The following is a 25,106-nucleotide window of genomic DNA, read 5'->3' as shown; positions in this document are numbered from 1 at the left end:
GGTATGTGTCCCCCAGTTTAAGAAGCATGGTCTCAGATGATTGGGATTCGTTACAAGGAAGCCATTTAAGCAACCAAATAAACATTCTGGGTCCCATTGCTCCTAAGGCTTAGACTATGCACTAGGCTTCATGAGAACTGGACTGATAGTTCTCATCATTGATACCCTCCAATCGCTTTAGGAAGAAAACAGTAGCTCTGATGACTTCAGTTTTTTGTCATATTTTCAGAAGAAGATAACCTTCTGTTGCCCTCGCCTGTCTGGCTGGAATTCATAATTCTCAGGAGACAGCATCTGATGAGTTGGGTTTGTTACTATCCACTTATTGGAATAAGATAATGTATGAAAAAACAGCTCTCAGTAGGCATTCAGTATATAATAACTATTTAGTAAAGGTCTCTGTGTTTTTTGCACGGAGTTGGAAAAGGAAGGCAAGGAGAAACACATATGGGACATTTCTGTGGACCAGCCCTACGTTAATTTTTCTCACTTTGTTTGGCTAGAGCCCTGTCACATAGGCACACCTCACTAGTCTAGTTATGTGCCTAGCTAATGATCTCATGAGTTAGCAATCTGCCATAATGGGCAATACCTCTAGCCAGCTTCGTAAGACTTACTCTCAGCCCTTAGTTTCCACCTTTTAGTGTCTTCACCGTCTGAACTCTCCATTGGCCTCTCTAGACAACCCTGTTGTCTCCATACCTGTGCTGTCATCAGGTCCACAGGAAAATGCCTCACATCTCTTGCTCTGACAGAGTGTGGGTATACACAGGCCAAAAACAATGCAATGCAGCCATTTTTCCTTGTTTTGTTTGAATAGGTAGCCAGCCTCTATCAACACTACAGGGGACCGGTTTAAGGCTATGCGTTTGAGCTACTCATGCATGGTAAAGTGGGAACAAGGAAAACAATTCCACAATATTTTTTCACAACTTCTTCAAAAGAAATTCTTTTTCCAGCCTCTTCACTTTGATGCTTTTATTCCCTCAAAATGGGTGTCAAAACTAATGATTGCAAAACTAGTTTTAGGCCATCTTTGCTAGCCCGATATGGGTGGTTTACCACCTGACTTGAGGATGTGAGGGTACAGTGTGCAGTTCATAGGCTACAAAGTTTTTATTTTTCTATACTTGCAGTTTATTGGACTTTTTTTTTTTGATAATGTATAACTGATAAAAAAATTTCACCCTTTAGTCTTAAGTTATGTCACTTATTTGTTAAATATTCCCATTTGGTTCACCAGCCCTCTCTATTCCTTGGTTTGGTAGTAATCTAGGTGAAATAAATGTAGAGGAATGAACAGTTTAAAAAAACTGTTTTTGAAGCTGATAATTTTGGGGAAGCTAGCATTTCTCAGTGACTAAAATGTTTCTTAGGTTTCCTCATCATTATGTAGAATCATTTGATTTTATAAATTGCCTTATTTGATTTAGAATAAACTTCAGTGATTGAGGTGATCTTGTTAGAACTAATTTTTTTTTTTTTAAGTCTTGAAGAATAGTGCTGTTGTAGGGTCATCTTATTTCACAGTTTAGCACTTAAAATTGGATTCTCTTTGCTTTAATAAATGCAGGTTTTCTTGGTTTCCGCTGATTTAACTGGTTCATTTCAGCTAGATAAATTGTATATAATGCAATAATGAGATTTTTAGCAAAATCTTAACTTTTTTTTTTTTTTTGAATTTTATTGGGGAATATTGGGGAACAGTGTGTTTCTTCAGCTCCTAGTTGTTGTCCTTCAATCTAGTTGTGGAGGGTGCAGTCAACTCCAAGTCCAGTTACCATTTTCAATCTTTAGTTGCAGGGGGCACCATCCCATGTGGGAATTGAACCAGCAACCTTGTTTGAGAGCTCGCGCTCTAACCAACTGAACCATCTGGCTGCCCCTCCGGAAGCTCAGCAGCAGCTCCTTATTCTTCAATCCAGTTGTGGAGGGCGCAGCTCACTGGCCCATGTAGAAATCTAACAGGGAACCCTGTTTTTCAGAGCTTGCGCTCTAACCAACTGAGCCATCCGGCCGCCCTTTTAACTTTTTAAAGATCATAATATTTCATTATGTGTTCTACTATAGTTTCCAAATTTCCTGGGCTAAGCCTTAATCGTTATGACACAACTTGAAAAGTATAAAGCGTAAAACTGTTGGCAACATGATGTAAGAGAACGAGCACTTGGAATCACAGGATAGATCTATCTAGATCATGCAAAATATTTAACTTTTGTAAGCTTTAGTTTATTTATTTGTAAAGAAAGAGTGATAGTAATTGTCCTACTTAACTCTCATAGTTGTGAGAATCTGATGAAATGACAAATACTGTAGTCTTTTGCAAAATGTGATTCTTTTAATAAACAAAATATAAGGTTATATGAAGTATCTATTGTATCTTAAAAGAGTTCAAAATTTTTTTAAGTTTACCACAATTGTTTGCCTCTTCATAAGTTGATGGAACCAAAAATATAAAAATCTTGTCTATCAAGTCTTTTAAGTTAATATTGGTGTTAAGTTAGTGTCAAAATTTCATTTTGCTTTATGATACAATTTCATAGGAAAATTAAAAAGAATCTCTTTTTCCAAAGACTAATAAGCTTGGTGTGCCATTGTAATAAAAACAATTTTCCAGATAATTTAGATTAGTCTCTTTATCATGTCAGTTAAGATACTTCCTTTACACGTTCCTTAGTGTTAGTGTATACTGAGGTAAGTGACTGCTATCTCCATTCTCTTTGTGGACATTCATCCTGATCATTATTATTTTTTATTGGCTTTTAAAAGAATTGCACCATTCCTTGAATTGCCACAGAGCTAATGACTAAGAGCACAAATTCTTAAACCAAACTGCCTGAATTGAGTACAGGCTTCAGTTATTAGCTCTGTGATCTTGAGCTGTTTACATGTAACCATTCTGTGCTTCAATTCCCCATCTGTGAAATGGGATAATTATAAGTACCATAGGATGTTATGAGAATAAATGAGTATTTGTGAAGTGTTAAAGCAGTGCCTGACAAACACTATTAAATAAGTTCCTTCCTCATTGATTTTATTCAATATCCTCATAAAGTATTAATGTGAAATAATAACTATTAGGTTGGTGCAAAAGTAATTGCAGTTTTAGCAATAATTTTTAACCTTTTAAACCACAATTACTTTTGCACCAACCTAATAGAAAAACTCTAGGTGATGGCTTATATTTTAAATTTATTGTATCTTGTAGCTAATATTATTTTAAATCTTTCTTTAAGACTGTAAGTACTTGGCCCAGGCAACCAAAATTTGCACTGAACTTCACATCACTGATATTGCCATCATCTTAAAAAAATTTTCTTAGGTTAAGACGTTCCACATATATATACTTTAAATATTTTAACTGTGCTGCTTAGTTGTTTGATTGATGATGATTCATTTCCATTAATGCAAATAAGAATTATAATAACACCACTTTACATTTGAATGGCCTTTTAAAAATACTTTGTAAAATAATGTCCTTTGTATCATTTGAGAGTCAATGTAAGAAAACATTTAAGAATATGCGGTCTTCAAATATATGGTGATGGAAGGAGAACTGACTCTGGGTGGTGAACACACAATGGGATTTATAGACGATGTAATACAGAATTGTACACCTGAAATCTATGTAAATTTACTAACAATTGTCACCCCAATAAATTTAATTAAAAAAAAAATCAAAAAAAAAAAAAAGAATATGCGGTCTTGAATCATATTTGAGTTCCTTCCCCTGCTATGCATTTGTGAGTCGAGTGACCTTTAGCAAATCATCTGCTTTTTTTTTTTAAATCATCTATTTTTACTAAGCCTCTCTTTTCTAAGTATAAAATGGGAGAAGTAGATGTACCTACTTTATAGGGCTTTCAAGAAGGTTAAATGAGATAAAATGCATATAAAGCATTTAGAACAGTTCCTGGCATATAGCAAGACTTCAGTATATCTTAGTTACTATAATATCATTGGTGCACACAAAAGAACCAATAATTAGAACAAGTGGAAATGTGAGGAAACCAAGATTCAAATCGGATCTGTGATTTACTGAAGGTCACATGCAAAAAACAAACAAACAAAAAAAAGAAGTAAGCCTCACTTCTAGTGCAGAACTTTTTCTTTAAAAACTGCCTCCTTGGGCCAGCAAGGTGGCTCAGGTGGTTAGAGCTCCACGCTCCTAACTCCGAAGGCTGCCGGTTCAATTCCCACATGGGCCAGTGGGCTCTCACCACAAGGTTGCCAGTTCAATTCCTCGAGTCCTGCAAGGGATGGTGGGCAGCACCCCCTGCAACTAAGATTGAACACAGCACCTTGAGCTGAGATGCTGCTGAGCTCCCGGATGGCTCAGTTGGTTGGAGCACGTCCTCTCAACCACAAAGTTGCCGGTTCGACTCCCGCAAGGGATGGTGGGCTGTACCCCCTGCAACTAGAAAACGGCAACTGAACCTGGGGCTGAGCTGCACCCTCCACAACTAAGACTGAAAGGACAACTTGAAGCTGAATAGCACCCTCCACAACTAAGATTGAAAGGACAACAACTTGACTTGGAAAAAAGTCCTGGAAGTACACACTGTTCCCCAATGAAGTCCTGTTCCCCTTCCCCAATTAAAAAGCAAAAAAAAAAAAAACCTGAAAAAAACACGGTGCCTCCTTTTCTGCCGTAACACCTCTTCAGCTTTCTTATGTTGAGGTGGTCCATTCCAGATAGGTTCCTTTACTTCCCATTGTGTTTCCAGTTCTTGGCTATGTGTTAGAGTACACATTTTTATTTTGGTTCTGATTGTGTCAAAGCCCTTCCCTTTCTTCATGAATCCTTCCTTTAGCCCTGTATTACTCAGACCTAAAGTTGTTAGCATGCACTATCATAGACATCTCTTTTCAAGAAAGAATAGATATTAAAGCTAAATTTTTATACTGGTTAGTTTTTTTTTAAGTTGTGATTTGTATTAGCTTATCATTAATTTGTATTTAATGTGGCACTGACTTATTTTTATGAAGCTGTTTTATTCTCTCCAAACTTACCTTTTTTTCCTGAGATTGTAAAATCAAATTGAGGTTTTCTTAGGAACTGAGAAAGGAGTTTGTGAATCATTCAAATCCCCTGAGCCATTCTAAAAATAGGAGGAGTACAATTTATGAATCATTGGGTTATTTTTGAAAATCTTGAATGATTAGAATGTAGATATATCTTTTTTGGCATCAAAAATATGTTTATATTGTATAAGCAAAGCACATAGTATTTACTTCATTACTTGCAATAAATTATTTGCAGGAAATTTGAGATAATTTGATTCTATAAAATATTTCCTGAAAGAAGAGCATTTTGAACATACTGTTTAATTCTGGAATTTGGATATTTAGGACTAGCTATTAAATTAATTCAAACAAGCAGGTGTTTAGTGAATGCTTTCTGCATATAGGGTACTGTGTAAGATGGTAAGATGGTGTTCCCAAATCCTAAACCTTGCCTTAGTTTCCTCAGTTATGTCTTCATGGCGCTTTCTGTGATTTAGGATATTAGAGTGAATTAACCTTGTCAAAGCTGTGGTTATGGATGTTTCATTAATGTTGTTACTAATTAATTTATTTGTTATGTAGTAGCTTTTCTTTCTCCAGAAAAAGTATAGCTGCTTCTAAGGCTGGGTGTGTGTGTGTGTGTGTGTGTGTGTGTGTGTGTGTGTATTTCTAAGGCTTGGTGTGTGTGTCTTTTCCTGACTTTGACATTGTTTTAATATATGTGTAGTTCCTTATCTTTGCCTTTTTGTCTTCCTGTTGAGTTTGTTTTGGGTGTGTTTGTATTTTTACACTGTTCTCACTGGAAGTACGGTCTTGTGAGGTAGGTTGGTAGTGGGTTGATATTAGTGAATTAGAGAACATGGTTCTTATCCTTAAGAAGTTTATACAGCAGGGAGAAACAAATACAGATATGTAAAACAACTGGAGATAACTGACACTTCAATATGCATATTTAGTATATGACTGTTGCTGTATGAATAACACAATATTTTGGCATTCAGAGGAAGTAGAAACTTGCTTTAGGCTGGGTTAAGAAATATTTTATAGTGCTAGTAGCATTAGAGCTAGACCTTGAAGCATGGGTAGGATCTAGATAACTCAAGAAAACGATGTAGGATTCTTGGAGAGAATAACAACCCTTTATGCAGTTCTATTGTGGGAAAAATAATTTTACCCATTAAAATATTGATGTCTGGTGTTGCTATAAAATAGCGTGTAATTCACATATTCAGACATCTGCAGCCCATGCAGAAACAACAACAAAATGTATATGATACTATATAAAACTTAAGCATTTCATTTTATGTACTTAAGAACTGTTTGTGAAATCATATATTTGCTTTTATTTTCTACATAGTGTCATGCCGAAAGTCGGTGGTTTTTATAACATGAAATTAGTTTCTAAGAACAAAACTCTTCTATATGATATCTCTCACGTGGAAAGTAAGATTTTGTACTGTTCTTGTCATCTTTGCCCAGGAGTCAGGTGTCAGATCAAGTATTTCCTGTCCTGCTCTGTGTCAGGCACATGGGAGGTTATTACAGTTGCAGATGAGAGGTCATGAAAAACCAAAGGGGAGTAAGGGCAGCGCAAACAGTGAGGAGATAGATGTGAGGGGTGGTTTTCAAGGTAAGATTTATTGGTTTAGTATAATCTTGTCCTTTGCCTCCCTTTAAACAAAGACGATTCTGAAATTTTGAGCCCAGATGACTGAGAAGATTGTGTGGTTAACAGATGAAGAATGCAGATATTTGAGTTGTATGTTGGGTATATTTAATTTGAAGTTTTGGGAGCATCTTCAGAGGTAGGGGTCTGGGCAGACATTAGAAATAGTAGAGTGGAATATTGGAGAAAGATCAGGGTTGAGGATAAAATCTAGGAGTTCACATAGAGATAATTATGTTGCCAGGGGAAGAGAGGAAATGAACAACTCAGAAAAATTCAATTCAATTTCAGTTATCATGGTTAATAGCAGAAATTTAAATAATTACTAAGTTAAGCATCTTTCTGTTTGTGGTTAAGTCCTGAATGATTTTTTTTTTTCCATTCTCTAATTTTTGGACCTGTTGCTAGATGGCAGTAGTAATCAATGCCAAGGGCAAGTCAGGCAACTATTTAGAGTTTGATCTAAGCTAAGCATTTTTGTATGTTTAGTAAAGTTACAATTGACAGTACATTATTTCCAGTCCTTTTGTCATTCACACCAGATCTATAAAGTACGTGTGAAAATTTTTACCTTAATATCCGGCTTTTGCAGGATGGTTCAAGAGTTATGCCTTTTGTTGGTTTCTCTGATATCAAGATCTTCCACTATGTTCAGAAGAGAGGAAATGAGTTTAGAATTTAACTAGATTTTGATCTTCCCACGATATGGCACAAAGTGGTTAAGAGAGCTTGTCTGTCCTACTATGTCTTTGCATGTGTATAAAGCTGTAACTACTTATGTTTAAGAGTTTTACCACTGTTTTGATTTCTGTTTCAGCAGATTCCTTTTGGATATTCACCTAATTTGGAGTATTAAATAATAAATCTACTTCAAAATGTAAAAGAAAGTATCTTTATTAATTTATAAGTATTTATAAAATACTGTCTTACTATATGAGAGATGTTGACATGATAAACTGTCCAGTCAGGAAGCCTCATTCTGCCTTAATCTTGTTTCAATCAATTGGTTAACAGTGGAAATTTAAATAATATGTTAAAGCCTCTTTCTGTTTGGCGACGTTTTGGGGGAACATTTCGTTCTGTGAATTCACCTTGGGAGTATCTAGTCGTGTGTGTGTGTGTGTGTGTGTGTGTGTGTGTGTGTGTGTGTGTGTTATAATTAACAGCATGGGATATGTATATAGCATGTAGTAGAATTTATATCTAATAGTTTGTTCTACAAGTTTAGCATTTGACACTATTGTAGTCATTCTGAGCATTTAATATGTGATAATTCATTCCTTATAACAACCCTTGTGAGGTTGGAACTATTAATCCCCTCTTTAAAGCATAGCTAATGAAGCCAGGACTTGAACCCTAACAGTCTGGCTATATACCCATTTTCTTAACTACTGTGCAATACCTATTAAGCCTCAGTTTTCTCATCTAAAAAGCAGTAATAAAAAGACTGTCTTTTAGGGTGATTGTCAGGGTTAAATGAAGCAATGCATGTAAAGAGACTGATATGGGAACCTAGATATTAACAATCAGTTAATATTAGCTATTTGGGCACTATTTTGGTTTTCTTCCAATTCTTTTTTTTGGGGGGTCTACTTTATAGTTTTTTATTCCTCCTCTGCTCATTCCTTAAACATGGTGGTCTAGGAATTCATTCTTGACCTGCTGTTTTATATCATTCCGTATAATTCCCCTTCAGGAGACTCATCCACTTTCCTAGTTTTTAATTACTGCCCAATTCCTATAGTCTAATGACACAATCACATACTTTCCTCTCTGAGCTGTAGACTAATGTATCCAAGTGTTTGTTGTACATCCTCCTTTGGCTTCCCTCACACATTCTTCAGGCTTGTTACAGATAAAACTGAAAGAATTTTAATCTAAAATGGAACTAAGGATATGAAGTAGAGAATCTTACGCATGCGCCCTCAGAAAAACAAAACTTAAAGACTGAAAGATTAATTTCCTGTAAATATCTGGTTAACAGAAGATTGAAGCTTATCCTCTGACCAATGACCATTTGCCAAGAAGCTCTCTCCATCTTTGAATCAGTCACTACATGGTCCCTAACTGGACTCCCCTTTTGCACTCTTTGCCCATAAAAGCAACCTGACCTACACTTTCAACAGACTTGTCCTGTAGTTCTCTGCAGTTTGCATGTCCAGAATTGCACTTCCTTTGCTATTCTTGAATAAACTCAAATTTCTGCTAACTCAAGCTTGTCTCAGTTTACCTTTTATTTTCTTCAGGTTGACATTACATTGTGTCAGAGGTGGGATCTGAAAGAGCTAATCGCCAAGGAATGACAACGTTTGGAATCAAGTGAGGTACCCACACTTGAGTCCTTTAGGCTCTTGGCTTCCACGAGTCACTGTACTTTTGGTTTGGTAAGCCTCCTCTTAGAGCTCAGGCTCCCTCTTTTTGGTCAAGGTCTCTGATGTTATTCTGGTTGTTCATAGGGACAAATTGTCCTGGTGGGTACTCTTTTGTTTCTGATCATGGGGCCTCAGTCATATGAATGTTCTAAGAATGGCCCTCTTTAGGGAACCCTGGCCAGTTTTATATTAAGAAATTATGTCCGTCCCTCCTCATGCGCACTTTTGACTAAATGGACCAATCTTACTAAGGATGACTTAGCACTCCAGGGGCCATTATGGAGAACCTTTGATGTCCTCGAACTTGTTTTTCCCTGAACTAAGTTAGAAGACTGTGGCTACAAAACTAAACACTTTGAATGGGATTTTAATTGGTATGTAGAGACTTCTAAACATTTCAATATTCTAAATTACCTCTTTAGAAAATACTCTTTTCAAATAAACAACTAAATTTCCAAATAAACCAAACAAACAACTGAAGCAAATAAACAACTAAATATGGATAAAAACAAAGCCACAGGCCTTTTCGAGCTCTGTGCTAACCAAGGTCCCTGCTAAACCCCACTGCTCCACCTTTCTATTTCCCTCTTTGCCTCCTAACCCCTCCCCTCTATCTGAAGTTCCTGTCTTTCTTATTACTGGAACCTAACCAACCAAGCCAATTGAAATCTTCCCTTTCAAAATTAGACCTTCTGAATATCCTACTGTACCACCCTACATTTCCTATACCTCATTAAACAAAGGCTGAACTTAGGGGTATAATTAAGAATTTTCCCACCGTAACTGAGGATCTCCATAGATTTGCTGAAGAATTCAATATTGTAACCCTGATTTACCAACCTGGTATTTCTAATCTCTATCAGTTAGTACACATGCTTGTCAGAGAGGGTCAAGCCCAACACTGGATTAAAACTGATGGTTGGACACAATAGGATTTATAGATGATGTAATACAGAATTGAACACCTGAGATCTATGTAATTTTACTAACAATTGTCACCCAAATAAAATAAAATAAAATAAAATACTATACTGATGGTTGGAAAAACCTCAAACAATCTCTAAGGTTTAAAACTAAATGAACCACCATTTCTTTCATACGGTCAAGCTTATGATACAGTCAAAAGCCATCCCTAGAGCCTTCCCCAAACCCATGGATTGGAATAAAATTCAGGCATGCACCCAAACCTGCAAAATCTATTCATGACTATTACAGCAGACTCCAAATTATTTTCAAAGAAAATTCTGGACTCCCTGTAGATGTTGAATCCACCCAGTTAGCTTTTAATTCCATCTTCATAAAATGCTTAAAGGCCTGATCCCTAACCTTGTCAATCTGGCTAATCAATTAGTTTGCACCCTAGAAGATGACATCAAAAAAGACAACTAATGTTTTGAATCTCCAACTCCAACAGATGGGAATACCAAAACAAATCCATCCTATAGGACTATGTCATTATTTCAAAAAAACTTGGCCATAGGAAAAAGGATTGTGACAAACTGAGATCCAAACAATTGCGAATTTCCAAGAACCAACAGCCAAATCCACTCCAATGATGTGACTCTGAGGACACATAGGGACTATTTCCCGTTCTGCCATTTAATAGATGGGGGTGAATTTCTTGCAGTATTGATACAGAAGCTACTTTATCAGTACTATAATTAAATAGTCCCTTCCTCATAGTAATACATATGCTCAAATAGTGGGGGTCTTAAATAAACCACAGCGTGTTCCTGTTTCTCAGCCCGTATCTTTTTGTCTGGGACCTTTGCACACAAACACCCATTTCTCCTCATGATTGGCTCCTATACATTTATTAGGATGAGATTTCCTGGTGAAAAATAATACTGTCATTTTTTTTCTTCCTAAAGAAGGAAATAGCCCTTGAGTTGGAGGAAATAGCCCTTGAGTTTGAATCCAACACTCAGGAAAATTAAACCATTTTTCCTTTACTTGCGTTCTACAAACCAGGGAAGTCCAAACTTTGGAATCATCTCCATTATTAAACCTGATACCCCACCCCCAATTTTGGGCAAAATCCTCAATAGACATAGGCAGAATTCATAGTGTCCCTCTCAGTAAGATCCAGATTGACCCCTCAAAATCTCTCCCAAAAATAAATCACTACGCTCTAAATAAAGAAGACTTACAGGGCATAAGGCCCCTTAGAGGACGATAAGGCCCAAGGACTCGTTATCCTTTACACTAGTCCTTGAAATATCCCTGCTTTACCCATTAAAAAAACCCAATGGCCAAGAATGGAGATTTGTCCAAGACCTTAGGACAATAAATTACATCGTAATTCCCCTCCATCCTGTCATCTCTAATCCCCAATGGTACTGGCATCCATCTCTACTGAAAGCAACTTTTTCACTGGTCAACTTATGCAGCGCATTTTTTTAGTATCCCTGTTGATAGAGATAGTCAATACCTTTTTGCCTTTGCCTGGGAAGTAGAATAATATACCTGGACAGACATGCCTCAGGGCTCTTCTGAGAGTCCTCACAAGTTTTAACATCTGACTTAAATGACATAAAATTCTCTGGAGGTGGGGTGACCAGTTTGCTTAGTGGTTAGAGTTCAGTGCTCATACCAGCAGAGTCACGGGTTCGATTCCCACATGGGCCAGTGAGAAACAGCAGCTTGAGCTTGGAGCTGAGCCGCCAATGGGTATCTGGTTGGCTCAGTGGTTGGAGCACGGTGCTCATAACACCAGGGTCGCCGGTTCAAGTTCCACATGGGCCAGTGAGCTGCGCCCTCCACAACTAGATTGAAAACAATGACTTGGAGCTGAGCTGCGCCCCCCACAACTAGATTGAAAAAGCAACGACTTGACATCCTGAAAAAACACACTGTTCCCCAGTATTCCTCAATTTAAAAAAAAATTCTCTGGAGGCTCCACCTTACTATAATATGTGGATGATTTACTTCTTTGCTTGCCCTCCCTCACACAAGACTCCTCACACACACAAAAAAACAGTATTTACTTGTTGAAAATTTTAGCCATTAAGGGAAACAGATCTTGAAGGAGAAATTACAATTTGTTTAAACTCAGGTTTGATATTCAGGACATTTACTCTCAGAACAGGGATCCTGATAGGCTTCAAGGCATTTTAAACTTTCTAGACCTCCAAATCAAACATCAATTATGTGGTTTTCTTGGACTAGCTTGTTATTGTCATAATTGTATTCCACGTTTCTCCTTAATTGATCATCCCCCATATGCCTTAATAAAGAACACCAAACCTGACCCCATTGTTTGGGACAACAAGGTAGCTTGGCCCTTGGGACCTTGAAGGAAAGTTTAATAAATCAACCTACCCTTGAACACCTAAATTATCAGCTATCGTTTTTTCCTTTTTGTATTTGAGAAGGAGTGGATTGCCCTTGGAGTATTTACCCCAAAACATGGGGGCTATCACTGACCTCTAGGTTACTACAGCCAACAATTCGATCCAGTGGCATTAGGATATCCCCCATGCCTTCAAACTATACCTGCTACCACTCTTAGTACAGGCTGCGGACCCTCCTTGGTCATCTTTGTGCCTTACCCTATCGAGGCTCTTTTAAACTCGCACCACATTCGACACCTTTTAGCAAGCTGTCTTATCTCCTATGAATTCCTCTTACTAACTGCCCCTTATGTCACTCTTGTTCACTGGTACAATCTCAGCTCTGCTACCCTTCCTTGCTCCTCAACTGATGAAATTCCCCCAGACTGTCTGACTTTGATGGATTAGCTATTGAGCCTTTGTGATGACTTACACAAAACCCCCTGGTGAATGCTGATCTTTCCTGGTTGACTGATGGCTCTTATCTAAAGAATGAGAATGCTAACTTTTGTGCTGGATATCAGCTACTTTTAAGGTCATTTAGATCACACCCTTGCTTAGGCCACTTCAGCCCAATGAACTGAATTATAGTGCGCATTTTAGCTGAAGGCAAGACAGCAAACATCTATACTGATAGTCAATTTGTCTTTGGAGTGTCTTATGTCTTTGGAAGGTTATGGAAGCAGCGGGGTTTTCTCACTTCCAGGGGAGATAAAATTAAGAATGGCTCTTATGTCCCAAATTTGTTGCATGCCAAACTATGGCCAGCAGCTCTAGCTATCATTAATGTCCCTGGACATTTCAAATCTGATTCTCTAGAAGTGAAAGGAAGACACCTTGCTAATACTTCAGGGGAAAAAAAAGCTACCCTTAGGAGACCTATAGGCTAAACCTTTGTCATGGTCCAAAGGCTATTCCCCCCGGGTAGGACCTAAGGGAACTGACCAGGGAAGTACAACAGATGGCTTCTGAAAGAGAAAAGCAAAATTGGAAATCCAAAGGCTAATGGTACCATGAAGAAAAGGGACTCTGGTTTGGACCCAATAATAATCTGGTTTTGTCAAAATAATCTAAAATTTCCCTTATTAACCACCATACTTGAATTAAACCATTTGTCCACTGAGAAAATGGTAAAATTTATGAATCAGTATTGGTGAGGAAATACTGGCAAGGCTACCAAAAAGCACCGATCTTGTTCCACCTGTCCTGAAGTCAACCTAGGGAAGCCTATCTGGACTGCCTCGGGACATTTTGATTTACCCAGCGGGCCATTTGAGGTCTGGCTGACAGATTTCAGACAGTTACCCTATCTTGTGGATATAAAAATATTCTAATAGTGGTTTGCTTGTTTTCACATTGGACTGAAGCATTTTCATGTAAAAGGGTGACTGGCTCTTTGGCAGCTCCTTTTATAAAAGACTATTCCCATTGGGGAACCGCCCTGTAACTCCATAGTGATTGGGGAACCCATTTTACTGGCCAAGTACTTTATCAGTTATGCAACATTTCCACTGTGCTTAACATCCTCAGTCTTCAGGACTGGTTGAACATACAAATGAAATTATCAAGACCCTGTTGGCTAAAATACTTGAAACCCTCCAAATACCTTGGCCAAAAGTACTACCACTGGTTCCTCTCAATCTTAGATCTGCTCCATTTGGTATTCAGAAGCTCTCACTCTTTGAAATAGTTACAGGACAGCCAATGCATGCAGCCCCTGCTTACTCTGACCCACAGCTAATAAAAGAGGGCATGCTTCAGTTTTGCACGGGTCTAATTATTGAGAATAACTGGTAGAGCAGTTTCTCCACAGCATGCTTCTGGGAGATGAAGATGTGAAACACCACCCTTTACAGCCCAGAGACTTTGTCTGTTGGAAAAAACATCTCCATAAAGACGCCCTCCAACCTTGTTGGAAGGGCCCCTACTAGTTGTTGCTGACTAATTCCTGTGCTGCAAGCTTCAAGGGGTGGACTCCTGGATTCACGTGTCACATCCGAAAGCCCCAAAACCTGAATGAATCTGCACCCCAACTTGTGACTTAAAACCAAAAATCTCTAAGGACTAAAGCAGATGACATCAGAAGTAGACAGCTTTCCTAAGACATCCGGACCAACCCTGTGTAACCTCCCACTTTGCCCCGTTCTGTATCACACAACCAAATCATGCTGCTTAAAGTTCTGATTGTCCTGTTCCTGGCTTTTTTGCCACCCTCTAGTTTAGCTTTGTCTAGTTTAGCTAGTTTAGTTTAACACATCCCTTTGTTCCCACCCTACAAAAGCTTTCTGATTCTGCCCACCATACTGATTGTTCGATTTACGCCAGAGCTAATAACACTCATAAACCTGAACTGGTGGTCTGGCCATTATCCTTGAAAGGATGGTGAAAGCTGTTGGCAGAGATGCAGGATTTTCCTTTGCTATCTTTGAGGCTGTACATATTCTCCCTTCTGATAAATTAGCACCATTTCATTGGATGCTCTCCACCCATCAAGGAACACCCCTCCCTCAGTTCTGGACCCTTATCCAAAATCTTCTTTGTATTTCGAAAACATTAATGGTACTGGCGAAACTCTTTGCTACCACTGAACACTTGTAACTGTACAATTCTATATGACTCAGATTATCATGAGTTCACTCCCTGCTGGAATCAAGAAGACTGTAATGTCTCCTCCATTAATGTATCTGTATGTGGGGTAATGAAAATTAAAATGGTACTGGGGAATGGGAAGCAGATGTGCTTCCTTTCAGTGGTACTTCATGGGGAATTGATAAAAAATCTTGTGAATGGTGGGAACTTAATTCAACTTACCTTCTTCCTAGTGATTCTCCAGACCTCTATCAGAACCCCACCTACATCAATCAAACTCACCTATTGCTCCAAATATGGAGAGATTTAAGATGTTCTTAGAGCCATTCCCACTGTGCTGGCTATCATGTGCACTATGTGTAAATCACTGTGTTTTTGATCATGAGATCAACTTTTATTCCAGGTGAAAATCTGGGCAAAAGGGCCCACTTATGCCTTATCTTTAGAAAACACTGGTTATTTCTCTCTGTGTGGAAGAAAGAGACTCCACACTCTCCTTTAAATAGAAGGATGCAGTGGAGTTTTTGCTCTTTCCTGATGCCAAGGTCAGGAAAGCCCTCCCACTGCCAATGTCCCCAATGGGGTTATTCCTCCTACCAACTTAGAAGAGTCCATCGAAACTGGAATAGGTATAGTTTTGGATGGATGCCCTTAAATAACCCCACAGATAGAAATGGATTTGGGTGTGCCTTCGTCCAAGCCTTTTCCCCTTGGGTTGGAGGACCAGAACTTGAAAGAGCAATTCAGAACCTCTTTAATCATGGCTACTATCTTTAATACTTCTGAATATCAACAAACTCAAATAGACAGCCTACTGAATAGTCCTACAAAACCACAGAGCCCTAAACTTCTTCGCTGCAAAACAGGGAGGAACCTGTGCCCTCCTTGGGGAAGAATGCTGTTTTTATGTTAAACAAATTGGGAAAGATAATGCAAGAACTAAAAGTAATGAAGACCAGTACCAAACTGTTGAATGAAATAAACCGAGCACAGGGACTTAGGACATTTTCAACCTATTAAATGTATATGTAGCTGGGGAAACTGGTTGAGTTTATTCCAGTCAGTAACTGTATTTGGACTTCACCCTGGGTATAACTCTCTTAGTTAAATTTCTACTGTCTTGTGTCAACAAGCACATGTCTTCCTCCCAGATGTATGTACAAAATGAAGTTCTTTTCCTTTCCAAAGCTTATCCTGAGGCTCAATTGACCATAGAAACCAAACTGACCATCATAGAGGAGCATGACTAAAATTTCTCTTTCCTTGATCTTTTTGTTGTTCGAGTGAGGCCAAAATCACTTGCCATTTCCCTCCTCCATGGGACAGGATGTCTGAGGATGGTCCTCCTCAGCTCTAAAGGACATATAATCCACTTATGACTAATGACATCTCTGACTAAATAAAATACACAAACAGTAAGGTTGATTAGTGACAGGTCTTACTCAAAAGGGGGAAACGTGAAAAGATTTCCATTAAAATGGAATAGAAGGTTATGAAATGGAGAATCTCACCCGTGTGCCCTTAAAAAAATGAAACTGAAAGACAGAAACTAAAGTCCCACACATGCCTGATTCATAGAAGAAAGATCGAAACTTATCTTCAGACCAGTGAGCATCCACCAAGAATCTCTCCCCATCTTTGAGCCAGTGAACTTGCTGCATGGCTCCTAACTGGACTTTCCTCTTTTGTGCTCTTTGCCCATATGTGTCCCGAATTGCAATTCCTCTGCTATTCCTGACTAAACTCGATTTCTCGTTACCTGAGCTCACCTCACTTTATCTCTTTTCTTTTAGTTGACACTTTTCATTTTCTTAACTGATTTTCAGAAAAGCAGAACTTTTAAATTTTACTTAAATAAAATTTTTCTTTTCTGGTTCGTGCTTTTTTTGTGTTTTAAGAAATCTTCACCTAACCCTAAGTCATAGGTTTCCTATGTTTTTCCAGAAGTTTTGTAGTTCTTGTTCTCACATTTAAATCTATGATCAATTTTGAGTGAATTAACATTCCTTGTTTGACTTCTCTTTTGTCTGACATTAATAAGCCACTGCAGATTTCTCTTTATTAGTGTTTATACGCTATTTCTTTTTTTTAATCCATTTACTTTTAACCTACTTTATATTTAACATAGGTTTCTTTTAGGCAACTAATAGTTGGGTGTTGCCTTTCCTCTTTCCCCCAACCTGAGAATTTCTGCCCTTCATTTGAGGTGCTGAGACCATTTATATTTAGTGTAATTATTGACATGGTTGGATTTAAATCTACCATTTTCCTAGTTGTTTCTAGCTTGTTTTCTATTTTTCTCATCAGTTTTTTGTTTCTTTTTTCATCTTTCTTACCTTCTTTTGGATTGAGTGTTTTTTACAGTTACATTTTTGTCTCTACTATTGACATATTAATTTTACTCTTGAAATATTTCCTTTAGTGGTGGCCCTATGGTTTGCAATATATTTGCAAAAACCACAATTACTTTTGCACCAACCTAATACTTCTTTAACTAGTCAAAGTCTACCTTCAAATAAGATGATACCATTTTATGTTGTAAGAACTTTGTAACATTTTCTTTCCATTTTCTCCCTCCCATCCTCTTATTGCTATCATATATTTTACTTTTAATAACTCCTCAAGATATTGTTCATATTTGTTCTTTGGACAGTTAATTATTTTTAAGGAAATTTTTTAAAGAAAAAAAAAAAGTCTTGTATTTACCTCATGTTTATCCCAGTGCTCTTTCTTTCTTTATGTCAGTCAGATTTTCAGTACTCCTACTGCTGAATAACTTTCTTTAACATTTCTTATTTTACAGATCTGCTGGCAATGATTCTTCTCAGCTTTTTTTTACATGATTGTCTTTTATCGTGCTTTTGGAAAGGTTTTTTTGCTGGGTGCAGAGCGTTGTGTTGACAGGTTTTTCTTTGCTCTCAATGCTTTAATAATGCCAGTCTTTTGTCCACTCACTTGCATAGTTTTTCTGTGCTGGTAGCAGTCACTCCCGATTTCTCCTTTCCCCCACCTGCGCGGCCCTGAGAACCATTCATCTTGGCTTTTGGCTCTCATAGCCCAATACCTTGTTCCTTCATTTCATTCTGGTCTCGGTTCAAATGTCACCTCATGGAAGAGGCTTTCCTTTAATAACTGAATCTAAAAGGCCTTTCCAGCTTCATTTTTCTTGCTGTACCCAATATTATTTTTTATAACGCTTATGACTGACTATTTTCATTATAAAAATTAGTTATTCGTCTATATGTCTGTCTGTCCCCCCACTGCCTTCCAGGAGGGCAGAGATTTTGCTTATGTTCTTTGCTCAACCAGTGTGTTCTAGGCCTGTTATGTCAGCCCTTCAAGAAATGTTTTTGAATTATTGAATAGGGTAATTTTTTGGGACTGCTGCCTAGATTTAATGTTGACATAGTGCTTATCAATTTCTAACTAACACAATATTCAAGGGACTGTTTCTTTCATAATTTTATTAATATTATTTGGTTATAGGCCATGATTTTCTTTACCTCCCCTTTGTTTTTGCAATTATTGAGGAGTAGTTGCGTAATTTTTGAAAAGCATTTATTCAGAATTAGAAAAAGAATTAGTAGTAAACATATAGTGCCAGTTCAAGAATTGAATTATTTCACATTGCTGCTAACTTCCAAATTAAGACATCTGGTGACTGGGGAAGTTTAGTTTCTCTGTTTGGTTAACCAGCTGGTTATTCTGGAAAGGCAAAGGCAGATAATTGTTCTTGTTGAAAGAAGCTGAGTCTTGGGTGGAAGATTTAGTTGTGAAAATGGACATTCTCAGGGTGTTATTGAGGAAAATGTCTTTAAAAAAAAGATAACTTTGAATGTTTTATCTAGAATCTGAAGGATAATCTCATACTGCATGAAAAAGTGTGTGTCATTCCCTCTTATCCCCCCCCTTTCCCTTGGTAACAGATCTTGCACTTTAAAAACTGCTTTCCCTAAGAATTTTAGTATATTTAATGCATGAGATGCCATATGTTGCTGCAACCAGTGTCTTGAACGTTCATGTGAATAACAATAGTATATTCGGACTCACTAAGCAGGATTATACAAAGGCATTAAGTCTCAGTCATTAATGAATATATTTAAAATTATATTGACATTATACCGTGTTTCCCCGAAAATAAGCCCTAGCCGGACCATCAGCTCTAATGCGTTTTTTGGAGCAAAAATTAATGTAAGACCCGGTCATACATTATAGTAAAATAAGACCGGATCTTATATTAATTTTTGCTCCAAAAGACGCGTTACAGCTGATGGTCCGGCTAGGGCTTATTTTCGGGGAAACACGGTAGCAGATGTCAGTTTAGCATACCTTCCACTAAATATTCAGCACTTCTTCCAAATTTACAACAAATGGTTCTTAGACAAATTGTTTAAAAGCCAATTCTGTTAAATTATTTTGAAACACACACACAAATTTCTCTAAATTTTTTATGTAAAAGTTTTCTGAGACATGCTCTGCTGAAGTTAAACCCATGCATGCTTTTAATTCCCAGGTATTATTTCTTCTAGGAAATACTAGTAATGCATGTGAGTGACTGTTTCTATTTCATGCTTCCCTGAAATATTAATAACCAGATTCCTAAGTTTCACCTATGTAGTTTTGCTTCAGATAAGCTGACATTAGATATGCTTGGTAAATAATAAGCTTCTTTAGTGTGCAGTATGGAGCTTTTGTGGCGACCATTAAATTTGTCAGCTTTGCCACCGACCTTGCCAGTAGCACGTTAGACATTAGCCATTGGCAGCTGCTGCTGTTAGGTGCTCTGCTAATACACCCTCCCCTCTTTCAAACAAATATGATGTGTGTGTTTTATACAGGTAACAAAGTTTACCCCTAATTTTAAAAAATATAGGTACTTACTATAAAGACAGTATATAGTATAGGAGCTAATACATGGGTTCTGCAACAAGAATGCCTGAGTTCAGAAACCAGCTTTACTGCATATTAGCTGGGATTTTATCATCAGTTTAATGAACATAATAGTACTTGTGGGGTCATTATGAAGTTATATAATCATTATTAAAATTTTTAGCAATGTAGAAAAATATTAGAAAGAAGGCAACACACCACCTCCACACACAGACACACACACCACATACTTGAAACACATTTTATGAACATTATTCCAGAGACCCCTCTGTGCATATATACAGACAGGATGAACAGAAGCATGCAGGAATGAGAACTTTTTTTTTTTAAGATCTAACTGGCTTTATTTAGCAATTCATGAACTAGGCCATCCCATCTAGCAACTAGAAGGGTGCTGCCGAATAATTTTATTAAAGTGCGATAGTGTATAGACAGTCCCTGGCTTCCAGTGGTTTTACTTAGATTTTCGATTTTACAATGGTGCAAAAGTGGTACACCTTCAATAGAAACCTTCAAATTTTGAATTTTGATCTTTTCCCGGGCTAGCGATACGTGGTATGGTGTTCTCTCTATACTCTCTAGTGATGCTCGTCAGGGAGGGTGAACAACCGATACTCTACACGTGTGCTGTGTAGCGAGCAGTTTTTGGATATTGTTTTTCATGGTTTTTGTGTCTATAAAATGCCCATCTGTGTCTCTTGCTTCTGGTGAGAAGAAGAAGGCAATTACTTTTAAGATGAAACTCAAGTTAATTGCCCAGCATGAAGGCAGTAAGCCATAATTACACAAATTACATGAGATATTCAACACTTTATTATAAAATAGGCCTTGATTTGATTTGAGCAACTAACATTTAAGATAGGCTAGGCTAAGCTATGATGTTCAGTAGGTTAGGTGCATTTTCAATTTACGATGGGTTTATTAGAACATAAAAGTTGAGAACCATCTGTATTATACATTTTTTTCTAAATAGTATTACATTTAATTTAACTTGGATTTAATAAACCAAAAATAAATAAAATGAGTTTTTTGGCGTAGGAACATTTCTAGTGTGTAAGTACCTGAAATCCTTTCCTAGAACCTCCAAACATCCATAATATGTACGAGTATCAAGGTGTGTTAAAACAACAACAACGTTTTGTTTTGAAATAATGATCGGTTTATATAAAAGTTGCAAAGATAGTACAGAGTTTCTGTATACCCTTAACCCAGTTTCCCTAATGTTAATATACTGTGATATATCGTCAAAACTAAGAAATTAACACTGGTACAATACTATTAACTAAACTACTGAGTTTATTTGGATTTCACCAATTTTTCCATGAATATTCTTTTTCTGGTCAAGAATCTAATCAAAGAGATTGCTTGAGTTATCACATCTCCTTAGTTTGTCTCCCCCAGTCTGTGACAGTCTCTCAGACTTCCCTTATTTCTCTTTTGTAGAGTACTAGCAAAGTGTTTGTAGAACGTCCCTCAGTTTGGGTTTATCTGATGTTTTCTCGGGATTAGACTGGGGTTATGGATTTTGGGGAAGATCACCATGGAAGTGAAGTACCTTTTCATCATGTCACAGGGGACAAGTGACATCCACATGACTGATGGTAACCTAGAACTGTTGGTTAAGGTGGTATTTTCCAGGTTTGTCTGCTTGAAGTTACTATCTTTTATTCTTTCCATGCTTTATTCTTTGGAAGCAAGTAATTAAGTCAAGCCTGTACTCAAAGTCAGGAGAATTAAGCTCCACCTCCTCGTGGGGTTGTATCTGCTTATATTACTTAGAATTCTTCTGTAAGGAAAATATGTCCCCTTCTTCTCATTTACTTACTTATTTAGTAATTTATTATTTAATCAGTATTTATTTTATCTTTTGGTTATAATTCAATGTTGTTGTTTTGTTGCTCAGACTGGTCTAGAGTGACCAGTGGGACATCGTGGCTCCTGTGCCTATTTTTTTTCAAACATTTTTTTACTTTTTGGCACTATTTGATGTTCTAGGCTCATCTTGTATTTTCCTTGCTCCTAACCTAGGATCAGCCATTTGTCTAATGAGCTCAAAAGGTCTTTTTTTTAAAATAAATTTTATTGGGGAATATTGGGGAACAGTGTGTTTCTCCAGGGCCCATCAGCTCCAAGTCGTCCTTCAATCTAGTTGTGGAGGGCGCACTCAGCTCCAAGCCCTGTCAGCATTTTCAATCTTTAGTTGCAGGGGGTGCAGCCCACCATCCTATGAGGAGATTGAACCAGCAACCCTGTTGTTCAGAGTTCGCGCTCTAATCAACTGAGCCATTCAGCCGCCCCTCAAAGAGTATTTTTAATAGGTTAACTCTTAAGCCTTTCTGATTGATACTTAACTAAAAGATGGAAATCTTAGAGAAGTACACTAAGAACTTAAGTCAGTGAATTGCTCTTTAGAAGTGTATTTTTCACTATAAAACGAAAAATAAAATTTTAAAAAGCACCAACTCACTTTGATATGTCAATGGTTTATTCAGATTTGAGAGTTGTTTACATTTGTGTTCATGAAATTTTTAATGTTAAGTCATTTTTAAAAATGGTTTTAATATAAAAGCAACAGATTTTTTTTAAAAATAGGTTTTTTTAAAACTAAGAATTGCAGTTTTAAAAATGTAAATATGAAATGAAATTAAATGAATTAGGCAAATTGAATGAAAATTTATTAGAAAGGAAATTAATATTTATTGGTTATTTTCTTTATGCCAAGAATTGAGCCCTCTACATACTTCTGTGTTCCTGTATCATACTGTGATTACCCTGTCCTTGTACTTATCACCCTATATTATAATTGTTTGCTGGTCTACCTCCCAACTTCTTGAAGGCAGCAAATACTATCCCCTCACTGCCCGACCCCCTCACTTTGTAGCATTTAGCATAGTACTTAGCCATAATAAGCACTCAGTATATGTCAATTTTTATCCCCATTTTAAAGGTGATAAAACTGAGGCTTATAGAGGTTGGGTAATTTGTACAATGATGCCTTTCCTAGTTTGTTGTAGAACAAAGGCTTGAAATTGGGATGTCTGATTCTTAAACCTATTGCTTTTCTTATTGTACCACATTGACATTTTTTTGATAAGCTGAAAATACTTAACTACATTATTTCCAAATTGATAATCTCTAAAGTATTCATAAGAAACTGATGATATTTGTTGCTTCCTGTAAGAGGAAGGGACTTAAGTGTAGAAATAATCCAAGATAATAGTTTTGGAACCATTTGAATTTTGAACCATGTGGTTATTTTTAGATATTAAAAAATATAAATTCATTTTTAAAATATAAAGACACTTACCAGATGGACTTTTATGTTGTTTTTAAATATTGTGTTTTTCAATGGTTTGTTTTTTATTTTGTTGATGTCTTTAGAATCAGGGAATCCTATAGTTATTACTGAGCATAGGTTTTTATTGTCTTCTGAAAATTCCTTTGTGTGTCCTATTTTCCCATTTTATCTTGGAACAAAAACAACTAAAAAGGTGGGGAGGGTGAGTGGATAGAATTTCTAAAGATCAAAGTCACTCTTTTTAATATGAAAGAAATTTGACTTTTTAAAGTATGTACCCTAAATCTTTCTTTGTAGAAGCCTCTTACATTTAATCAGTATGTACTTGATATACCCAAGACTTCATTTGATTATCTCTAATTAGTTAGGGTGGTTCTGGCTGCATTAATTCTGCTGCAAACTGACTTAAATAGACAGAAAGTATGGATTCTCATAAACATAAAATAAATGTTCTTTCCATCAGTTGGATTGGGTCCACTTTAGAATTAGTATTCCACATATGAACAAATTGTAGTTGGGAGGGGAATACATGCATGGATTAGCAAAATGTAAGGTTTCTGAACCAAATTACTAGTTACAAGGGATGGAATTACTGTGTATGGTTTAGGCTAATCAGCTCTGCCTCAGGAGCTGGGGTCAAGTCCTGAAATGTTGATTCCACTGGAGGGAAGAGAGGAGAATGAGTTGGAGGGGTTCCATCATATTGTCCACTAGAGTTTCTTAATTGCCCTTCAAATAAAATGTGATGTATAACTGATCCCTCTGTCCCTAATAATAACTTTTGAGGAATGTACTCGTTCATGCTAGATGATGGGTACATGGGGTTTCTTTTACTATTCTCTATTCCATACAAATTCCATAATAAAAACATTTTTTAAAAGAAATAAAAATGGGACACAAGAAAATAAAGACTAAGTGGTTGTTGTTTACAGTAACATTTTTTGAGGTTGGTGTTTGTTTTTTCAGTCATCCTGCTCCCTTTCTTTCTCCTCTGTTTATATGTAGAATTAACATGTAATTCCACTTCTAATAGGCATATTCCTCAATTAAAGTTGACACTACTACTTCAGTCCTTACGTAGAACAGCAATAGCATGGTATTGGAATCAACACAGGTTCACAGGTTCTGAAGTTACTACTTGAGTTTCAGACCAGACTCCCCGTATCTTCCCCTTAGTAGCTGTGAGAGCATTGACAAGTTACTCTGAGCTTCCATTTCCTCTGTAAAACGGGGATGATAGTACCTATCTAATAGGGTTAAATGATTAAGATAAAAAAATTAGATGTAAGTTTCTAGCCTAGCATTTATTGATCTCTAATTATGTTTACATATTTTCTTCTCTATGAGGCTCAATTATCCTAGCCCAATTTGGTAGATGTGACAGCATTATTGTAATTGAATTATAAGTATGGATTTCGAAGTTAATAGAGCCCGTTCCTGAATGACTCTCCCCATTGTCTTCCTCACTACATTTGGGATATTTGCTGGACCTCTGTATTGCACAGTCATCATAGTTAGTGCCTGATAGTTAATGGGCAATATTAAGTTTTAACTGTGGGGAATTGGGTTTTTTGACCCAAATCTAATAAATTGTCTCAAAATAGCGGTAGTCCTTTATCCGACATAAACTTCAAATACAATTGTTACTCTTCAATAGTTAAATGATACTTGTGCTATCAGATCTTTCAAGTATGATGAACATTCATATCTGAAAGATAAAAATACATCTATTTCTAAGGATACCGCTCATTTCTGATTTTATTTGTTTCTCTTTTTTGTCTTTTTTTTGTTTTGGTCATTTATGATTTTATACGAAATAATGTGTGGAACACTGGGTGCCTTTTGTAATCAATAGTTTCTAAATAGGTATAAATGTATGTTATTTTCTTTTAATACTTTTTGTCCCTTGTTTAAATGGGGAGGAAAGCTACTTCTTTATCCATTATGGAATT

The 25,106-nt window shown here is 36.9% G+C and overlaps 1 protein-coding gene across 5 annotated transcripts in view; it reads left to right on the top strand.

Annotated features, from left to right (window-relative positions):
- The window catches only part of WDR89 (WD repeat domain 89), a 35,605-nt gene that overhangs the window by 1,736 nt on the left and 8,763 nt on the right, over window positions 1-25,106 (top strand). For 2 of the 5 annotated variants that reach the window (XM_081048342.1, XM_081048343.1), the window contains one exon: window positions 8,920-8,997. The exons of 1 other annotated variant lie outside the window; for it this stretch is intronic. The gene's annotated coding sequence lies outside the window, so the exon portion shown is untranslated. Of the gene's footprint in view, window positions 1-8,919; window positions 9,058-25,106 lie in introns of all 5 variants that reach the window. 2 more of the 5 variants (XM_081048341.1, XM_081048345.1) reach the window with 1 other exon arrangement.

The sequence above is a fragment of the Rhinolophus hipposideros genome (assembly GCF_964194185.1).
Source record: "Rhinolophus hipposideros genome assembly, chromosome: 5".
NCBI lineage: Eukaryota > Metazoa > Chordata > Mammalia > Chiroptera > Rhinolophidae > Rhinolophus > Rhinolophus hipposideros.
This window is presented reverse-complemented; position numbering and strand designations above follow the sequence as displayed.